This window comes from Grammomys surdaster, unplaced genomic scaffold (assembly GCF_004785775.1).
Source record: "Grammomys surdaster isolate TR1022 unplaced genomic scaffold, NIH_TR_1.0 126187, whole genome shotgun sequence".
Taxonomy (NCBI): Eukaryota; Metazoa; Chordata; class Mammalia; order Rodentia; family Muridae; genus Grammomys; species Grammomys surdaster.
In genome coordinates this window covers 402,463-424,779 of record NW_021620993.1, presented here as the reverse complement: position 1 = coordinate 424,779, position 22,317 = coordinate 402,463, and the positions used below count along the sequence as shown (strand labels likewise).

The following is a 22,317-nucleotide window of genomic DNA, read 5'->3' as shown; positions in this document are numbered from 1 at the left end:
CACACACACACACACACACACACACACACACACACACACACACACACCAGAGGCGGGTTCAACATAGAAGAACTGATGAAAAGTCATTATCCTCATGTCCCATGTTCAATTCTTTATTCTTCAACACAGGACCTGGAAAGCTTTAGGGAGTGGCCTAAGCCTCAGAGCCATTCCTATACAAATGCTACAAAATAGGCCTAAGTCCACCACATATGTGGGCAGTCAGTTTTAGGTCATTATCTTTCCTACATATGCAATACAGTGAGTGTTTAGCACATAGTAGGTTCTCAACAAACGTCAGTGTCCTACTGGTTTTGCCCTTGATAGTTAAGGAAGTAATTTATTAAGGTTAAGTAGCCACTTCAAGGTCATAGAATCAGAAAGCATCAAAACTATACTGCAGGGTCCTTCTCCAAGACTCTTGCTTTGCCTTCACCCATCTTGGAAGGGAAACTTTTCTGTGGACAGTACAAGTATACTCTGGGCAGAGGCAGAAACTCCTGAAAAAGCCAGAGAAGATGGCAGAAGGCACCAGCTCTCTGCAAAAACTGCTTTTTTCAAGTCTCCCATGGTGATGAGTGATTTAATTTTCTGGAATGTACTGAAACCTGAGTAGAGACAGTTTGAACAACAGGACTGTCTTTTTTCTTTCTTTTTCTTTCTTTTTTTTTAAATGCAACTAAACTGGGCAATTAAAAGCATCAGGTTATTTGTTCATCCTGAAAAGTCAAAAAACGTCTTCACTTTCATCTTCTCACAGTGATTTAAGAGTCTGTTGCCACGGTGTCAAATTTCCTTGGCAGGGCATCTTGGAAGGCAAGGAATAGGAAACAGATTCAGTCTGTGCCTGTCAGTCTGTGAAAGGACATGGATATTTCAAGACCTCCATAAATATTTATTGTCTTGAAATTGCCTCTACATGACACTCCTCAGCCAACGCTGACATTCAGTTTTGTTTGGAGATATGATAAGTACTGGGAGGCAGGATGAGGTGGAAAGAGTTCAGGGGAGGAAGGACCGAAGGACAGCTCACATAACATTAATAAGTGTTTTGCAGTACATTTGCTGTCTGAGCTAAACAAGTCAAATTGGGCCCAAGTTCCCTTCGGAGTGATTCATACTCTTGGAATTCGGATCCTCCAAGTTCTCTGAGTTCCCTGGAGTCCTCCATAATACAGGAAGTTTCCAAATTCATGAAAGATTACCTGGATAATGAACACTGCCCGACAGGATGGAGGTGAGGGTGGGGGTGGGGGAGCATATCTTGGCAAGGACTGGAAAGGTGCCATGCTGCTGTTGCAGAATCAGAGACTCCCATCTCCTGCCACGGCATAGCTAGAGGTCAAGGAACACAACAGCATCCTTCCCTCCCGGTACAAGATTAGAACCCAAGGACCCTGAGGAGGTGTTAGAAGGAAGTGGCTCCAGCTTTTCCTCCAGTAGGCCAGGGTGTCCATGACACTCTATGGGAAGTATTGCAGCTGTCCAAGTGGGAGAGGAAATGCCAATCTTACAGGGTCTAGCTAAAGAGGAAAATGGTACTCGAAAAGTTTGGGGAGAGGTGTGAATCTTTGTGTCCGTAAGTTCGCAAGGACACTGAGGAGTCCATGGAACAGGCCTGGAATCTCCATGCCCACTACAATTCTCAGTGCTGTGGCCTGTGGAGGGGCTGTCCTTTGTTTCCCTGTTTGTTTTTCACTGGAGTGGACATAGCTTGTTTTTGTTAAACCCAGGATTAACAACAATCTGGTACACAACAAAGAGAGAGATCAGTCTGGCCACAGAGGTGAAGTTTTTCCAGGAAGAAGATAGATAACAAGAAGTTGGAATTAACAGGAGGATTTCCAGCCAAAGCTTAGGTTCCTCCCTCCACTCTGTAATTTAAAACCTGCAGGAAAGCTCTGAAATCCTCAAGAGCACTGGCCCTATATTTTTTATTGTAAGGATTAAATAAAATCGTATGTATGGGGCGTGTAGGACACTATTCATATGGCATGCCTTCAAATCACGGTATCTAATTTTATCCCTAAAAATGCTTCGTGATATAAATAGGATCTTGGGGATGATAATTAGTCAAATGCATTTGTTAGTGAGCCAAACTGCTGTGGTGACTCAACCAGATAGAAGCTCAAGAAAGAAAGGACAGTGGCACAAAGACAGGATTAGGCTCTCTGTTTGAGGACAGCACAGAACACGGTCTTGCTAAGACACCCTCCTCCCTATCCCTCAACAAAAGTAGAACAGCAGATGCTAGTTGCTGCAGTTCTGGAGAAGGGAGGGAGACAGAATTCCTTCTCAGTGTGCTTCATGACCTAAATAAATCCGTCATTAGACACAGAAACACAGCGGCAGAGGCAGCACACAGCAAAGCCATGTGACAGGAGAGCGGACAGAGCCTCTTGTATTACCATGTAGCTGAGCTGAAATAGAGCCTGCCAGCAGATTGGAGGCTGGAGCTCGGTGCTGCAGCAAGAGTGCTCCAGTTGCGACTCAAGCTCTGGCAGGTGTTTTCTTAGCTGCAGGAAAGTTCCTGCTTAGGGCAGAGGGTCATCCTTCATGCCACATGTGGCGAACACTCATGGGTTCTGGATATTTTCCCAGAAATGCCAAGACACAAGTGGTGTGATAGGCACAAAATCCATGTACCAACATCTTTACCTGTCATGGTACCTACTCACAAAGAGAGAAACTGAGATAGACAAAGAGCAAGAACCCCAAAGTCATGCACAGAGATGCTACACAGAGTAGGGTAGCATGATGCCCTAAACCAATGCTTCTGAACACAAACCCCTATGAATACAAACAGATGCCTATGAACACAAATCCCTTTGGATCTGTGTTGGGTGAGGGAGAATAGAATAGTTTACAGGTTTAAAGAAATATGTGTAATATGAAGCAAATATTTTGTCCACTTAGACAAAGCTCAGGAGATGTTTTGTCTTATTTCTTAGGCCAGCTTTAAAAGAATGTCTTGTCAGTATTTATACATTGAAGCACTGATACTCAATATGATTGTAGTTCAAAGTTCAGCATCTTTGAGAAGCAATTTGGTTTAGGTGAGGTCATGCAGTCAGGGTCCTAACCTGAAAGGACAGGTGTCTTTCTAAAGGAAAGGAAATGAAGAGCGTTCTTTATGTGTCCAACATGTGTGAAGACAAGGAAGAAGGAAGCTCTCCAAAGACCAGGAACAAAACCATATAACAAACTGAGTCCTCAACACTTAATTTTGAGATCTCATCCTCCAGGATAGAGAGCAATGAGTAAGCACCTATCTCTAGCATCTGCTTAGAGCAGCCTCACTAGCCCACAGTCCTCAGGGACACAGCAGCAGAACTAAGCATTTTGCTGGAAGCCCTTCCTCTACATAAGCACAGGACTGTCTGCTGGATCAAGGCAGGTGATGTCACACAGGAAGTCAGTTGACTGTTACGAACTGTGGCAAGCCAGCTGTGCACATGGTCTGTCTAAAGAGGTAGCTGCTGACGACTCTGGCAGATGTCCTTCAAGTCCAGGGACTGAAGATATGCACTTTGCTTTCAGGTGAGCACTTGCCATTACAGTGACTTCTGAACTGCATAGAATTCTAGTGATATGTAAACAATCCTCTCATTGTCTTTAAAGAGTTTCCTCTAAAGTAGAAGTCACTCATAAAGGAGCTAATAACAGAATTTCTGAGTAAACATGAAGAGAGCCATGCAAATAAGAGGCTCAGATGGAAGAGAATTGGAAAGAAGCAGGGCATGCCTAGAAGGAGACCACAGAGCAGGTGGTTCCTGGGCACAATTATGGAAGAGACATAGGCCTTGCTCGACAGAACCCTCAACAGGGCATTCATTCTGAATTGTTTGTAGAAGAAAACAGGGGTAGGTGTGTATAACCTTTAACGTAGAATTTGCTGTGGGGATCACAAGCTGTTAGTGATAGTTGGCAGAGATGAACTTTCAGGGGCTTGGGTAGTTCATGGTGTCCCCAACAGAACAAACACAGCAATGTTCTGAGTTTGAATTCCTAAAAGGTCACTTCATCAAATAGATTCCCACTTTGGGAAAGCTATTGAAAATTCTTGGAAATTTCTACTCAGAGATTTGGCATACATGGGCACTTGATTTATCATACACCTATAAAAACAAGTATTTTGGCCAGGCATAGTGATACATCCTAAATCCTGATGCTTAGAAAGTAAAGGCAGAAGGATTGGGCTGCATAGTGAGATCCTGTCTCAAAACCATAAAATAAGCTGAAAGCAGCTTTTTGTACGCATGCTTCATCACTGGTAGTGGAGCTGTCCGGACATATCCCTGCAAATCAAAAATGCATTTAACACGTAGAGCCTATGGAGCCTCTCTGCTGAGCAGCTAGGTGCACCCGTGTGTGGTGGTTTCCCTGGTGACTTGGAGGTGTGGCAAGGGCATCACCCCAGGAGAGAATGATGCCAAGCATTGTTGGATCAGGAACTACTCCAAATTTAAAATTAAAATACAATGTCTACTGAATGTGCATTGCTTTCTTGCCATAGTAAAGCTGAAAAGTCCTGTGTTCACAGAACAATTTATCTGTACTGCCAAGCACTGTGAATAAACCAGAGAAAGAACAACGCCAAAGACACAACCCAACCACCAGCTGGAGACATTGCTGTGTGCACAAAACACTTGGCATGCAAGTGGACCTGAGTTTGAATCTCCAGAAACCATGGAAAGTTTAGTGTGCTAACAAGCATGCTAGTGCTCCAACAGTGAAGTAGGTGGAAGAGATAGGAGACTTCCAAGCTCAGGGGCCAGCTGACAAGACATGCACAACTAAAACAAACAAACAAACAAACAAAAACAAAAACAAACAAACAAACAAACAAAAAACCCAAACCTAAAAGCAGAGATACCCTGTATCAAATAAGGTGTAAGGTGAGGTTCTGCACTTTTGGTGACACCCTGACTTCAACATTCACGTGATGGCATGTGTAAAACTTCACACACACACACAAGCACATAAGGAGAATCATATACATACATAGCATAGACATAGTTTCACACAGAAAGACATCATATACATACATACCCTAGACATAGATGCACATACAGAGAAGGAGAGAGACATAGACAGACAGACAGACAGACAGACAGACAGACAGACAGAGGGAAAGGGAGAGGGACAAGGACGGGGACAGGGACGGGGAAAGATTTTAAGATACATCCCCCATGAGGAACTCAGGAGCAAAGCTGGAATGAAAATAAGCAAGGCTTGGCACCCTAGCAGGCACTGAATTCATAATGAACATACCTTTTTCTGAATAAATCTGTGACACTTAATGGAACAACAATCTTTGCCCTCTGCTGACACACACACACACACACACACACACACACACACACACACCCATAAACACAGAAACCATGAGGACAAACTTAAAAACAAAAAACAAACCAAAACAGCATTTAAATGCTATTTTAATTCAACATGTCTTTGTTATGATTATCAGCCTGTGTTACAAAATTAATTAGTGCTTCAATTTTCTCTGACTTGAACTTCAATTTATCTATAATGATTCTACTATAAACAAGGGACACCTGCTTTGTTATTTGCTCATCTAAAAGCTATGTCATCTCTCCGTATACTCTGCCCTTGACGTAACTCTGTTGGAGGTCTTTTATTATTTCTTACTATAATTTCACAATCTTCAGATCATATCTGGCACCTGTCAAGAAAGATCATTAGGATTCTTATCTTGCCTTCTTTCAGAATGTGAATACAAATTGATTGATCTGTGCTTTGTACCTTTAAAGTTTTATTTATTTTTACTTAGATAAAGCATTTGAATCTCTTGGCATCACAGGAAACTTTCTAGCATCAGCTAGATGAATCCAGGCACTCATAATGGGAAGGTTTGTGGAGTTAAGAGTTTGGCTTTGAACCCTAGCTCCACAAACCTTCTCCTGTGTAGCCCAGATCAAATCCTGTGATCTGTGTGCCTCGTTGTCTTATCTGAGATGTGAAGATTGCAACAGTACAGACTTTGTATGATTGTCTGAAAAACCAAAGGAAGTGTTAGTATAGAAAGGGCTAAAGAGGCATAGAGAAAACCCTCACGAAATGTCAGCCATTGTCACTCTCTGACTTCTGCCTTCTATTGTAGCAGATAAAGGCTCTATTCAGGTGGTCTAAGTAACTAACCTAGATAATCTCAGGCACATACAACAGGTCCCTACAAAGTCTCCCTTACTTGAAAGGGCCGGCGCAGAGAAATGGATCTATGTCAAACTACTGTAAGAAGATGCGGCCCAGTTCAGTTTTGTGTTCTGCATTCTTTGTGACCTTGTTCAAGACTTGGGAATATTGTAGACCTCATTTGAACAGGGAAGTAATTAGGACAGAGATTCTAACTATGTAATACATATCTTAAAAGAGAAACATTCAGAAAATGAAGACACATCCTCTTGTGTCGTAGTAATTATCTCTGATTCCAAACAGGATGATTTCTGTTGAGTTAGCCCTTAGCACTCACCATCAGCCTAACACACACAAATTAATGCAGCAACACATAGCAAATTTCCAAGCTGCTAAGGTGTTCTCGATAAAGAGAGGTGGAAGAATAGAACTGTTTTTAATAGAGAAATCACAATTAATAGGGAAATCTACTGTCTTCAGATCACAGCTAACACTTATTCAATGAATATTAATTGAACTAAAGATCTGGTATGGAGTAGATGAAACAGGCTAAAGAACGATCTATAAAAAGATGTTTAGTCATTAGAAGAATGAAATAAGATAAGACTGCAGTATGAATGTCTCTCCCCACTGTGCAAGGAAACTGTGGGCAGAGAAACAGTCAGTCACTTCCACAATGAAAGGCAGAAGACTGGAGTTGATGTGAACTGAGCAACTGACAGAAGTTGTCAGTGTGCTTCTTGGAGAAGACACTGAAGATGTCTTGGAGGCCCAGAAGAACAAGAACAAAGGTCAACACGTTTGAGTGAACTCCAGGCTACAGCACTGGGATAAGGAAGTGGGTAAAGAAAATAAATGTGGCCTCAGGTCTGTCTCCTTGGAGGCTATAATTTTCCTTCAGGGTCTCAGTTTTCCACTTAGCAAGGAAGAAAGGTCACTCCGCTGTCCTACTTGAGTGAATATAAGAATTAAATGCACTATTATAAAAGTCATCCTAACTTTCCTGATACAAGGAAGACTTTCAGGAAATTGGTGACATATACTCTGTCATAAGCTGGACAAAAGTGATAATAATAATTTAGGTTTTAAAAGAACTATATTTGTCTCCTTAAATAATAATGACAGGAAATTGCAAGAATCCAAACATTAACACTTGAGGAAAAATGTTCCCCCAACATAAAAATGTTGCATATTTTTCCTTACAGAGGAAACAATAACAGAAAGCAAAAAAGGCAGGCTACAGGACACAAAGTTTCCTAGCTTGGTCTTTATGAAGGACAGCTATTAGGAGACAATTTGTCATTATCACAGAACCTTAAACACTACCCAGGTAAGGAAAGAGAGGAGGTGACAATAATCTCACACACTGGTCTGTCTAAGCCATGTGTAGGCCCAACCCTAATGGACCATGTAATCAGATTCCTACCATGTGGCCTGATGTCAACCCATGGCCCTTCCACAACTTTGTTTGGGATGTGTGTGATAAAGTTGAGACTCACAATGGGGATCAGTGTGAGCGGGCTCAAATCGGCAAGACTCAAAATTAATGGTGTCCTAGAAGCAGGAGCCTTGAGCCCTGGGAGAGCTCTTTCACAGAAAGGTGAGAGAGCACAGCCAAAGACAGAGAACTGGGAGCAACTACCTTGACAACAGAAGGAACATCTGCACAAGTTTCCTTAACTTCTTTAGGCAACAAAGGGCAGCTGTGCATCTGCACTCAAGAAGTATGACCGTGAGCTTGCCCTCAAAGCTGATGTTTCTATTTATAAAAAAATGAACTTTGAATTCATAATAATAGTACTTTCACTTCCCAACTAAAAAGACCACATCCTTCCCTTGAACCTTGCTCAGCAAATCCATCTACAAATATTTCATTCTCTACTACACTGTTGCACCTGGACTTAGGGCAAAACATTAAGCAACATGCAGAATTAGTTGTCCTGTTGTCTGGGACCCAAGTCCTCAGGGACATAGTCAAGTCAACAGTGATCATAACCACATCCCCTGGAAGAGCAGTGCTCTCCCAGTACAGGAGATGTGTCTTGCTTATTCAAGCTGCTTAAGCTTGAGGTGAAGGCCTACTTCTCACAGTCTCCTCTTTGCTCTGCTTGCTTCATGGAGGCTGACAGGCCTCTGCACACTCAAGTCTTTCAGGGATCCTGAAAGAGAGCAGCAGTCACTGTTTCAAGCAGCACAGATCACCAGCCTGAAGGGAAAGCAAACACACCCCAAAGTAGCAAACAGGAGATAGCTCCTAAATTCACAGAAACAAAGCATAGGACCATCATGTACCTGGAAAAGAAATCTGTGCAGGTCTCCACACAGGGCATGATTTGCCATGGGATAAGGATGAATCAGGAGATTATCCAGAAAGAACATAAGAATGACCCAGTGTGAAGCTGAAGACAAAAAGGCACCGAGGCTCTAGAACAGGAGGTAGTGTGCCCCAGATGTGGGGATACCCATGTCCCAGATCTGTGTGGGGAAAAATCACAGGGCTTCCTTTATTAGATTACAGAGAATAAAGTGGGGAGGGATTTCAGTGAGCACACCAGCTGCCCAACTTGGAAGCTCATTAGTACTTTCACTTTTTAAAGGCAAAACAGAACAAGAAGAGAGAGCATTTACACACCTAGTATATGCATTAAATGCTCCAACTAATTAAATGGACTATCATTAAAATCACCATTAAATGCATCATTGCATTTAATCTTCAAGATTGAAAAGGAGGGTGTCAGGGTCTCTGGTGTTTTCATTCAACAGTTATTATGTACCAACAATAGTCTGTTGAGTTTTGGAGGCGTCTTTCGGCAAATTCCCCACACTCTATAACTTCAGCTCCTGAAATAGATTTATTATTAAATAAATGAGCAAAGAGAATTGGATAAATTGAAATTATGAGTGATACCTAAGGAAGAGAGAAATGATTTACTTTCCCAAGGTGACATCTGCTCCAAAACCTTGTGTTGTGGTATGAGATCACATCTATGTCTAAGCGTATAATACTGCAATCCCTGGGATTCCACCTTATACTGGGGGGCAGGGGAGTTTGTTTATCTCTGAGTTTTGTATAGATTGCTTAGGACATCAGGAAAGACTAACAAGGAGAAATATTGCAGCCTGCAAACGGTTGCAAATGTTATAGAGCCAGCTGAGGGAAAGAGAGGAAAGCAGAGAGATAAAAGATCTGTATTTTAGCTGAAGATAGCAATAAAAAAGAAGTTATGAAGTTCAGCCTGATCAATCACTGCCTGCCCTGTACAAACACAGCTATAATAGTTGCTCAAAGTAAGAGAGATCGATTTGAGCTTTCTATTGACAATTAATTTTCTGCTTTCATTTTTAGAATGCCTCTGTGCCTCAGTTTCCTACTATATTTGTACACACACACACAAACACCCATTTGATATTTTTGGGCTAATTTTTGATGGCTAGGAACTATTGCGGAAATCTAAAGGGTTTTAAGATTTTTCTTCTCACTTAAAGGATAAGAGAGGTGGTCTCCAAGTCAATGTCCTCCTACTTTAGAGCAAAGTGATGAGAACACTTGTTTGAGGGACACTGGGAGGTTTTATTACACTAGTGTGGGGCACTAACACATAAAACAAACAAATGAGCTATACTCAAGATGGTATTCTTGATCTGGTTTTTAATGAAAATCTGCTTTTCCAACAAGAGACACTAACAGCGAGTTTTAGGTGCTACCATGTTGATACTTTCTATGTGCCAGGCTCCCTAAAGGATGTTCTACCTATATTACAGTAAAAGATCGTCCATCAATTAGCAAAACATATTCTAAAGATAAGACAATGAAAGTTTTTAAAAACAAAACCACTTGCCAAATGTGAAATAAAATAGAAAAACACTTTTTTCCTGTTCAGGGATTATTGTGTTCGCAGTCACGGTGAACTCTAAACTACTCTCACAACAGTGTTCTACCCCTTTCCGTGTTTCTTATATTCCTGGAGGATGGATAGAGGGTGAGTCTAGTATCCCCTTAAAGGGATTCTCCACACAAGGTGTTCAGATGGAGCTCAGAGTATTGGGGGGAGTGAGGGAGAGAATTCTCCCTGAATACCTGTTCCCAGGAAGGACAGGGCATACAGGATGCTACTCTAAAAGAGTTCTCCAAGAGTGGGTTTAAACAATGAAAATCTAAAGCCCAGTCAAAGAAGAGGTCCACCTCACCAGAGGACCAGCAAGGACACAGTGGCTGGTCCCTCCACAAGGTGGCACCTGATGTCCTTGTCTTTCATCTGCAACTTTACACTGCACCAGGATCTTCCAGCTTCTCTCTGGCTTGACAATTACAGATTTTTATAGCTTTCCTTCCATATCAAGAGCCTTACTTTGGGATCTAGAGCAGTGAGATACAGGATGCAGATGTCCGTATCCTGAGTGCCTATATGAGGATGTAAGCAGGGCTCTGCTGAGGATGGTCCTGACACGTTACTGGACTTTCTGCCCTTGGATTCCATTTGTCTGCTCCCACTGGTTTTTCTGTTGTGTCCTCTCTTTTCTCCCTATGCCCTCTGCTCCTTCCTGTCTCCATTCTTGTCTCCCACAACATGCACTCTTGGTCTTCTGTCCTCATCCTGTAGAATTTCTTCATTGCTGTTTCACATGGGTAAGATAAATCAAGGTTGCTAAAACTAATAACTGACACATTCCCCTATTAATATAATATATGAGCTTTAGTTCTTGGCCTCTGAGATACATTATTCAATTTCCTATTCAGGACAAGTGTCATTTTCTGTTGTCAGTTTCATGGGGCACCATCTGCTAGGCATCGTCTATCTCTTGACATAGTTTATTTGGTTAACTGAGCATTAAACAACAATGTGTTATAAATTTAAACATGCCCATTTCTCAGATGTGAAGACTGAGGTTTATCCATGTGTAACAACTTACCTTCTATGGTATAGTTCATACATAGTAAAGTAAATTCTGTGGATAACTGAAAGTAATTCTGCTCATATTTTTCCAGACAACAGTCCATAGAAATACACTACTAGTATGCTGCTCATGTTACACAAGGAGCTAATACTGTAGCAACAGAAATGAATTATTCTATCTTAAACACTATCTTACTACTGAGGAAATGTTAAAAAGGGCCTCGGAAACTATACATGCAACAAACACCTTGCTAATTTGATGCCCTATCTAGTGGCTGCCAGATCAGACATTTCGAATCTATCCTCACAACATGTTCTAACAATCTTTGGGAGATCTCCATTCAAGTTCCTAGTCCCAGTCCAGCCAACTAGGCAAGGTACATGTGAAAGGCCCTCTACTGGGCTGACAGTCATCTGACAGAAGAGGAGTTATAGGGTGAGCTTGCAAAGATTTGACATCTGGTCCCAGTGGAGCCCTGTGGATAGTCAACCTTTCTTCCATTACTAATTTTGTTATTTGATGATATGACACATGTATCTAATGTCCTGGAATTACTCATTGCCCCTTATCTCCTTCCCATCTCTATAGAACACCAACCACCACCCCTATTAGTACATTTCCCAGGTTAGTGACTATTGGGTGACTTATGTGGTTTAATCAGAGCCATCACTGTGGCCACTGGATTGGAACCATGCAGGGGAGCCCGGTGGGGTCACCAGTGGGAGTGTAACTACAAAGAATGATGTATTCCTCTCCCTAAATCTATCCGTATCAAATATCTGAGCAGAGAGGGACAGAGCCCTCTGGGTTCCTTCTCCAGCCATGATTGACTTGTGCAAACCCAGCACTCCTCTCTTCAGCCACGTTTAGGGCATAACTCAACGTCTATGTCTTGGTAGAGAATAACATTTCACGGCTCTATTCCCTATGGTGTAGCTTTTAGATTCTCTCCTCCCTTTCTTCCATGATGTTTCCTTTGCCTCTGAGGCGTTGATATAAATTTGAGAGCTGAGCATTCATCTAACACTTCTTCTCAGCACATGACGCAGCTATGAGCCTCTGAATCCACTGTTGTTCACTGGACAGCATCCACTGGTTAACATCTGCGTTTATAAACATTGATATTTAGAAGGAAGTGTGACAGTGTCAATTTAGCTAAGCAACAGTATTCAGTTCCCACTAGGGCCCATTATCTCCTGTGCCAGGGGTTTTTGAGCAGGTTTGCAGTACCAGGCATGGATTCTCTGTGTGGGGCAAGTCTCAAATCCAACCAAAGAACAGTTGATTACTTTACAGTAGAGCCACAGTCACAATGAACTGATATATCTTGCCTGGGCGGCTGGTTTCATAGTAGGATTCATGGCTGCATGAGACCATGGGCTCACACCTTCTCTTCATGCTTGCCCAGAAGCACCTTCTATGACTGTGAAAGCTAGCATCCAAGAGGTATGGTGTCTTTAGCAACATTGTCTTACCATCTGACTCGCAACCAAGAAAATGATAAGAGCTTATACTGTTTTGAAGATCCCTGACCAACAACTAAGGGCCCAGGCATGGGGTTGTTGTTTTAATAACCCATGGCCTTTAGGGGCAGCTTTCTCCATCCGTGCTGGGCATCTTCCTTCAAACAGTTTATTAAAAAATAAATGATATATTTTAATTTAGTAACAAGATAGTAGGTTTCCATTAAGTTTATTTTTTTAATATCCCTACATCTGGTTAACTCTCCTCCCTACTGCCTTTTGTCTCCTATCCCCCCAACCTCTTCTTGCTTATCTGCCCTATATCCCCTGTCTCTAATTTCACGTTTCCTGTGTTCTATGATCCTTTTCTCCTTTATGCCATAATCCTCCCAATGTCTTCTCCTTAGGTTCTTGGCTTCTCAAGGTACTGCAAGGTAAACACACAGAATTAGAGATTCTAATACTAGGTTTATAAAGATGGGCTTGGAGCTATATTCGCAATTAATAAGGACCTGCCTTAGCAGACCCAGTACTCCTCTGGTAGCCTCACAGGTCCAAACTCCTTCTTTCTACCGATGGCTGAGAAAGACCTGGCTAACGATATCGTGGTCTTAAAGAGATAGTGTGAGTCTCTCAGTTACTAAACACATATCAGGTTCTGTTTCCCTCTTTTCAGCGGGCAAATAAGATCTCTTAGACTAGACTGCTCCTTGCTTAGCTCATGGGGAAAACAACATTTCTTTTGCGGCTTGGGCCATTCCCACAGGCTAAACTATTTCACCTTTGAGATTACAGTGTAACCCTTTCCTTAACCTTCATATGGTTTGGAGTTTTCGAAAAAGTAACTTCTCTGAAGATGTAGGAAACTAGTGGGACTTTGGAAGTATAGGATAGCAGACGAACATGACCACAGGTGGGCACCAGTACTCAGGAATATTGTGAATACATCCTCCCACACACCTATATTCTCAGCCCAGTGACTTATATTCTCGGTCCACAGTAAATGAATTTTTAAGTATCTGGGATACACCTAAGCTGTTGCTTATAGTTTTTCTGAAATTCAAATTTAATTGACAGTCTTATATTTGCATCTGTGACACCTATCACCTTTCCACAAGACAACATTTGGAGCATGGCACCAGGCACTTTTACATCTTCAGAATAATGTTGAGAAAATTAAAGCCCAGAAAAGTCACCCACTACTGAAAGCCAGCACAGACACATAATACCAGCAAAGCAAAAATAATTCGAAAATAGAATCTCAGATATCTGTCCCTGACATGGAGTCCCTCCTTCCTCCCTCTGCTAGAAAGGGTCTGTCTGGAGAAGGGGTGGGAGTCAAGGGCAAACCAGTTTTCTCTAGGAGCCTTTCAGCCTGCTCTGGTCCATTTCTGGAGCAGTTATTTTTTTCTGAGCACAGCAAGGCAAGCATGCCTTTTCATTTCGGCTTCATCTGCAATCACCTTTCTCTCACTGTATTCTAACTGCTGATATAGGACTTTGATTGACTCTCCTAAATGAAAGAATGAAGACATTTACATAAAACAACCTACTGCAGGGCTTACAAGCCCTGAATCTGCAGGAATTCTAGGGGGGAGGCGACAAGACATAAAATGCTGAAGTGGAAGTTCCTGATGGATAAAAGAAGACGTGAACAGTTTTCAGTCTAACACTTACCAGAGTGTGGGTTACTCATTCAGACCTCCGGATGGATTGAATAATCTCAAGCTATCTGCTCAGCGCAGGTAGAGAGGATTTTTTTGCGGCAGGTTCAGCATTTCTCAGCTTCACACAGGGAATGGAAAAAAGTGATTTATTTCGAGGTCTCAGTTTCCTTAAACGTAAAGCCAAGAAGCTAAGCTCTCCCACCTTTGTGGGACTGAGGAGGGTAGATGGGTGGGACAGCTGGTGTTATCACCAGCTGCCTAAGCAAGATCTTATCATTATCACATTCTTTCTGGGTCAGAGGATTTGTGTGGCTAAGTTAGCCTCAACAATTGGCTCCTGCCAAAGGATCAGCTACACAGCTGAATTGATACTTTGTAGACCCCAAAATAATTTATTGAGTTCTCAATAATTGGGCCCACACCAACTCTGACTATGCTTCACTCTTACATTTTTTTCTTTTCTCTCTAATACCCCCTCTCTCTTTAAATATTTCTTTCCCCCCCATGAAGACACCCCCTTATCTCCCCTGATGAAGACTCTCAGGGTTTCTCTTTTGAACTAGTGCTTGAGAACAGACATGGTGTTCTAGAAACTGAAGCAAACATACACCTCCAGGTCTTCGCTCTCATGGAGCGTATCTCCTTGTGGGGGAGTTCAGCATAGTAAGCAAGTGAGTCAGTCAAGTAGCAGGATGACGACAGCTAAGCACACTTAGGGGCCACACGATTGTCTTAAGAAAAAGGGAAAGATTTGAACAAAGGGAACAGTGACGAACAAGGCTCATCTCTGAGATAAATCCAGTGAAGACGGCTGTACATTCCCACCTTTGACACACAACCTTGCTAGTTTATCTGACTGACTGTAAGTTCGTCAGAAACCTAAAGTATTTCCTTGTCTCCTGGACAACTATCAAGAAAAGCTGGGCAGCTTTGGAAGATGGCTTCTAAGGGCACAATCACCCTTCACACTTTGAAAAAAAAAAAAAAAAAACCCTAAATACTTTGCTCTCAAGAGACAAAGTAATAATGATTTTTTAAGAAAGGTCAGCATCAGTCAATGAAATTGTCACTAAGGAGAGAATCCAGTCCTGGAAAACAAGTTGCAAAGTACACAGGAAAGCTATTTCGGGTACATATGTATGCACATCCACTCTTCAATTAAAAAGGCACTGAACACCAGCATTCTCAGCAGGGATTCTCTACAAGGACATCTTTCCTACGCCCCTCCAAAGCTCTGGAAATCCAATTCCTTGTGATACTGTATTGATGCCTTCCATGTTGGTCTGTAATCTCATTGACTGGTTTGGTGGTCCATCACTACTTAACACAATGTCTGGTGCAAGGCTTGTGTTCAACATGCCCACTCATCACTGAAAACAAGTTAGACATACAGAGAAATATCAGAGATTTAATTTGAAATTTCAGAATCCCATAAAGACTCCATATTCCCACACTGAAAACCATTTTGTCAGATCGTGAAACTTCACATTGGTCACACTGAACTAGAGCCTAGGTGAACTGCCTAAGGTCTCACAACTCACCCGCTACCCTGACTTTTTGCGTCACACTTCCCTGATTTTTTTTCCATCCTTAGTATATACCAGTCTAAGTAGGAGGGATTTTCATTAGTTCTCCCACTTTGTGTCCTCCACTAGAAGATGTGCACAGTGGTGAGGGCTTCCATCTGTTTTATTCCCTGCTGTGTTACTGGCAGGGAGAACAGTAGGTAAAGCAGGGTTGGAATGCAGCAAATGAGTTAAAGGTGTAACTGGGATTCTAAAACTGCTTACATAGATAAGGACCAGTGGCATGTCAAACTGGCTGAAGCAGACCATGGGTAAGGAAGTGACTCTAACAGTCTATAACCCTTTCCCTACATTCCTGTTGGGATCTTCCAGGTTAAGATCTTCCGTGAGTGAGTGTCACATTCCAACCCAAGCTTCCTTCTATCCCAAGCACGCAGAAGCCACACACTCTGCAGGCCTGTGGGAGAGCTCCGAGGCCTCTTTATAGAAAAAGACTCTGTACAATCACATGTATTATGTAGACATGTTGAATTAGCTGCTAGAAACCCATGTCAGTACATTTTACATAAAACTGCTATACCTGTAATTTATATTAAACAGTAAATAAATCCTGACAAGGTTAGGCCATAGGTTCCACTGGCAACAGAGTGTTGGATCTGAGCTCTAGGCCTATGTTTCTGTCCTATGCAGGCTGCTTCTTGTCTGGCAGCTGAAGGCATTGGCATTTGCGACCCCTGCTGGAAAGTTACCAAAAAGCAGGCAGTATGCAGGAGAAAAAAATAAAATTAGAAAAGATGTCCTTTGGGATCTATTTCTGTTATGTTTAAGCCTTTCCTTAGAAGAATAATGTATTCATTTTTCTAGTCCTCTCCTGGTAGCACATAACTATTGACAAACTATGGCCCAGTAAATATTATTCTAACGGCCTGCAAAAGCTATGGACTTAATTCCCTGTGGGTGGAGGGAGCTGAGAAGGCTTCATGCCAGAGGCAGTCCTGAAGATGGATTGTGGAGGCCGTGTGCATCAGCTGCTTAAGATGCTGCTTAACTCAGACACAAAAGGGATTCTGTCTGAAGACTATGTGATGCCTCTAGGAACTAGTGAGATGCTGAAAATTCAAGCTTGGAAAATGAGAAGGAATGAAGGGGACCAGACTCCAGGGATAGTGTCAAGATGGTGCCTAAGGAATGGCTCCACTGGGAGCACATCCTGAGACTTGGATGCTGCTGCTGACGCCAGCCACTTGATCCATGACCCAAGTTGGTGATAAACACTCTACAGTTTCTGTGTCCGTAAGCTGCTCCCTCCAGATTCCAATCCCCTGGTGGGATCATTTAACTGAGTTCAGGGCTGCAAATACAAACTAGGAACAGAAACTCTGTCTCCAACTAGGAGCATCTCTCTGACCCAGACAGTGAGATTCTATATAGAAGAATGATATTTGGTTGCTGGGTGCCTTCCAGACACTTGGTGGGACTTCGAGTGGTGATGGAGGGAGAGGCCCCCAAAGCAGTACTGAGGTCTGTAACAAGAACACATAGATCTGAATTCCAGTCTGGAATCCTCCGTACCTTCAGAAAACTGACAATGTTTCCTAATCTGCAGATTCTCAATTGTTAAAATAGAAATGATGCCATCTGCTCTCTTGAATCGCTGTGAAGATCCCGTTCAAACATTCATTCACTTTTCTAAACCCATTTAAGAAAACACATTAGGTGTTTGGTACTGAACTAGGCTCTGGGGACAAATTCTGAAAAAAAAAGAGAAAAAGAAAGACAGAAAGGCAAGCACTTTGTGCAGATGACCAAGTTAGACAAGAGAGACCCACAAAACTGGTCATGCTTCACTCTCCCCCAGCTGAGTCATTGTCCTTTAACTTCTCTTTGGTTTTGATTAAGCAATATTAAGCCGCTCCCTCCAAATGTATCTTGTTGAGATGTAATGCACATACTGAGCTTAAAAGTAAAACTACAGCAAAAACCTTTAAGAGGCAAGGATGTAAGTCAATTGGTAGAGTACTTGCTTAACACACTGGTTTGAACCACAGAAGCAAAATAACTGGGTGCTATAGTTCATGTCTGTAACCCCAGCACTTGTAATTATGAGCAGGAGGGCCAGTTGATGTCCAAGGTCATCTTTAGCTACATAGCAAGTTAGAGGTCAGCCCAGGACATATGACCCTGTCTGAAAACAGAGAAGAAAATCACTCTAAAACTTAATGCTGATCCTGAAAATTATAATTCTTAGACGGAGTGGGGCTCAGTGCTGATGTAATTCATGCAGCGTGCACATAAAGATGAAACTTTTAATGTTTAGTGTATGTGATGAACTCAGACTCAGGGACACCTCAATTACAATTTACATGAACATTACGTATATGTAAAATAAAAATAGTTAATAATCAATAAGAAAAGCAAATTAAATAAAATTTTACAAGTGTTCTGTAGTCAGTAATATGTCTTTTACGTGTGTTTTATCATTTTCTCTTAATCATTCTCCAGTCACTAAACTACAGGAAAGAGTATGAGACATAGAGAGAAAAAACAGTGGGCCTAAGGTCATGGAGACAGAGGTTGGCCTCAACCCAGCCTGCAGTCTCTTGCTTTCTTGTTCCAGAAAGGAAGCATGGATAGAAAGCAGAAGACTCCATGGCTAAGTTGGGGGTCTGTGAAACTACAGTGTTCATATTTTCAAACCTCAGCTGTAAAGTCCTGTCTGTCCTTCTGTAACATCTAGGAAGACAGTACGCTTGCCACAGAGCAGCCAGGAAAGCGCTATACTTCTCAGCTCAGTCTCTGGAACTGGTGTCTAGATACTTGTGACAGACACAGGTTATGACCCATTAAAGCATTCACATGTTCGACTGTCTTTGCCTCCAAATCTAACCACCTGGGAGAGAACATGGCTCAGTCCTGCTGGTAGCTCTGTGCCACCCAGAGTGAGTGTTGGGTCTCAAAGAGGCAGAGTACAAAGTTGAGCAGCACATACTAGCCAGCTCACCGCCACCCCCAATCCCAACTGCTTTGGAATCACCACTGAATTTTAACTTAAGACAAGAGAAGCTCCCATGAATCTTTTCCCTTCAGAGAATCCCTGGGATTTTGCAAGGCTGACAATTTCTTCTTTTGAGGATGAAAACCCAAGTCCCAGTTATACGGAGTTTGAGTAAGGCAAAGCTCACTCTGCTTAACAAGGTGTAGGACGGTGATAACCTGCAAAAGGGATAAAGCATATGCTCACCACTAGCAGCAAGGGCCCTCCACACATCCAAAATTCCCTTTGTAAGACCAAGGCACCACTTTCTCACCAGATGCCCTGTTCAAAACTTTCCTTCTTAAGACATGGTGTATTGCATGCACAGCAGCTTTGGCGGAGGATGTGAAGCCCAGAAGCATAGCTCAGTCTTGCTCACTAAGACATCTCTGGCTGCTGGCTAATTAACTTTAGAGACTTAAAAGTGCTTAGTCAGGAAGTTGTCCATCCCTGTCAAACAAGACTTAGATGGGTCTGACGCCAAAGAGCCTCTTTTAAAAGTTCACCTTCTCGTACATGGCTGTGGAGGTGTGTGTGTGTGTGTGTGTGTGTGTGTGTGTGTGTGTGTGTGTGTGTATTGGGGGCTACCTTGCATAATACAACAGTCCACACCAATGTTAGCTTTCCAATCCAGGGAATGTGAAAGTCTAAGCACGTTGAAAATAAGGAAGGGCAACACAATGCATTGTAGCTTAAGCATTAATCTGGAATTTTAGAAGGTCAGACTAATTCTAACTGTACTCATCGTTGCTGGGAAAGTAGAAAGCAAGACTAATTCCTGGTGTCAAAAGGAATTAGTACTTCAGAAATGCGGGGGCTGGGGGTGCAGAAGTTGAGCTATCTCTATCTCTTTTTATTAAAAACTAAAGTTAAATATAGAATTCCTGGAATAAACTCCTGGGTGGAAGCTGGTAATTGAATTTCAACAAATACAGAGAGATTTGGGAGCAAAGCTGAGACCACAGGACCTCGTTTTCCCTCTAGCAGCTGGTCAAATACTCAGGGCTGGGGCCCATGGAGACTGTGCCACCAGGTTTGAGGGAATGGCTGGGAGGTGGGGCAGCCTGGGTGCTGGTGGCACTTTCCTGAGAATGCTGAGCTCAGGATGAAGCAAGGGCAAACTCTTCCTTATCCATGATCCCCTCTACTCACGCCAGCTCCTGGCTAACAAGACACCTCTTTCCGGGGAGCGGCTTCAGGACTGTAGATCCAGATTTACCTCCTCGGGATCCCCCCAAAAGCATCTTAGCATAGTTACGGATAAAAATAGCCCCCCGGGATAACGCGGAGGGAAGAGGAGGAGTAAGTCTCGCGCAAGGCAAAGCAAGAATACCACAGCTTCTGCGTTGTGTTGTGGGGGTTGGCTAGGAAGGGTGCTACTCCTGGTCCAGAGGAGAACCCTGTGCGTGCAAATAAAATAAGATACCTCCTTAGCTTAGGTTGTGCCATAAAGAATCGGGGGCACCCACAATTAATTGCTGTGTCTGGAACAGCCCACCAATCCCTGGTAGGCATCTGGCTCCAGCACTGGTTTCTCCATCCTACTACTGGCTTGAGCCCCAGGTTCGGAGAGCTGGCTCTCCAGCTCCAGGAAAGGCAGGGTCCAGAGGGGAAAGCAGAGGAGTCCTCTGCTACAAAGGCGAGTGAGTATGGCGCACCTGAAGAGGTCAGGCTCCGAGTGAGCGAGCTGTGCTCATTCTAAATACAGGCTTCCCAGGTCGGACATCCCTTATCCACCCTCCCCCATCCGCCTCTATCGGTGGTACTCAAAATAGAAGCTGAGGTGGGAAAAAGTAAAAAGTAACATGAAAAAATAACAGCCGTATGTAACTGGCTTTCTCAATACTTACGGTCCTGCCTGCCACCTTCTTCTTCGAGTACCCCGGGAGATGCTCTATCTCCCCATTATTGCTACTGAATGCAAAGGCAAACTAGACTAAGGCTTCCACACCCTAGTTGCCCCATTCCAGAGTGACTCCCGTCAGCTGTCCCCTGGCCCAGTTCTCAGCTCCAGGTGGTACGCGGGCTCGGCCAGCGCTCCGCTCTAGCTGCAGTTGCCTAAGGTCTTAGAGAGAAGCTGTGGCGCCGAGCAACGGACAGCGACGACCCTCTCGAGTCAGCTAGGAACATAAATCCAGTCTTTTAAGAGTCAGAAAGTCTGGTACCTTATAGTCCATCTCGCGAATTCTAGAGGTGAAGTTCCGGGGTAGAAGACAGGAGGATCAGAAAACCTCCGAGTCTTCCCTCCAGTGGAGTGTACTCTACCTGCTTCAGCCTCATCTCACCTTGGGCTCGGCACTTGCCCTAAGTCGGAATCGGAACACCAGAAGAAGGTGCCTAGGCAGCCCTCACCCCTCTCGCGCAGCGCTCACCTGAGTCGCGTACCCGTCCAGCCGGTCCGGCGCCCTCAATCCTCTCTTCGGCCGGGCCATGGACAGCACCGCCGCCAAGCACCTGCGCCCCGTGGAGCAAATTCCCAGTCACCCCGGGATGGGCGAGCCGTGGAGGGACACAGGCACTCAGCGAGAGAGATCCGGCGGTGTCGGCAGCTCCGGGCTGCAGCGCGCTGAGGACCTTGCAGACAGGCGTTTTGGTGCCTGTTCCGAAAATGGGAGGAGCAGGAGGAGGAGCAGGAGCCGGAGGAGGGGACAGTGGAGGCCGGAGCTCGGGGAGAGCGCGGAGGGCAGAAGAGGATCTCGAGCGCCCACTGCTGCCTTGTTGGCTCCGGTGCTGCCCCAAGTTCCGCCTCCCAGCGAGTCCCTGAGCGCCTACTTCCAGCAAGCCAGCTAAGCACCGGATTTCTGCGCTTCTGGGTCGCGAAGGAGCTGATTCTGCTCACTCAGTACCTCGGCTCCTCGGATTTTAGTTTAAGGGGAGAGACCAGTGAAGTCTAGAGGTTGGGGCTTGTGGCCTGGGTGACTTTATCCACCTTGCAAACCTCGGACTACTAGCCCACTCCCTGACCCCTCTGGGTCCGAACCTTGGGCCCGTATGTCCGTTATTTCTTTAGGAAATTCCGTGTGATCCTCAAGATCTTTGCAGTACCCATGTGTGTTCGCACCCAGGGTTCCTTACCAGCAGGTGACTCACTTTAGGCGCCTGTGCTCGGTGCGCAGCCCCGGAGGTCTCGGGAGCCTGTAGCTCCATCTTGCGCTGCAGCAGGGACAGGAGTTACTTGAAGAGCTGGTTTCAGAGTGTGCAGTGTCGCCATGAAACACCCTCTCTCCTTCTGTTTCGCCTCAAAAAGACTGTCTTAAGGCGAGCCCGAAGAATTCAGATTTCCTTTAGCAAAAGTAACTAGGCTGGCAATTTTCACCTCTGAAACTAATCAAGTTTTTCCTGCATTCCAAAGCGGAGAGGTTTTGTGTGAAAGCCAACCTGAATATTGTGACTCATTTTAAGATTTGGAGGGTGGAGGAGCTGGAATCTCCTTGGAGACGCTGGACTGCTTCAGCCAGAGCAAGTCGCCTTACAAAGCAGGTTACCAGAAGAAAAGAGAAGCGGGGGGGGGGGGGGGGGGGGGGGGGGTAAAATTGCCCGCCTATTTAATTTTGGTAAAGGTAAATTGATTT

At 43.8% G+C, this 22,317-nt stretch overlaps 1 protein-coding gene across 1 annotated transcript in view; it reads right to left on the bottom strand.

Moving 5' to 3' along the window:
* The window catches only part of Hs3st1 (heparan sulfate-glucosamine 3-sulfotransferase 1), a 29,416-nt gene extending 8,084 nt beyond the window's left edge, over nt 1-21,332 (bottom strand). Inside the window, exon 1 of the mRNA XM_028758254.1 lies at nt 21,118-21,332. The gene's annotated coding sequence lies outside the window, so the exon portion shown is untranslated. The remainder of the gene's footprint in view (nt 1-21,117) is intronic.
* Nucleotides 21,333-22,317: the final 985 nt, after the last annotated feature.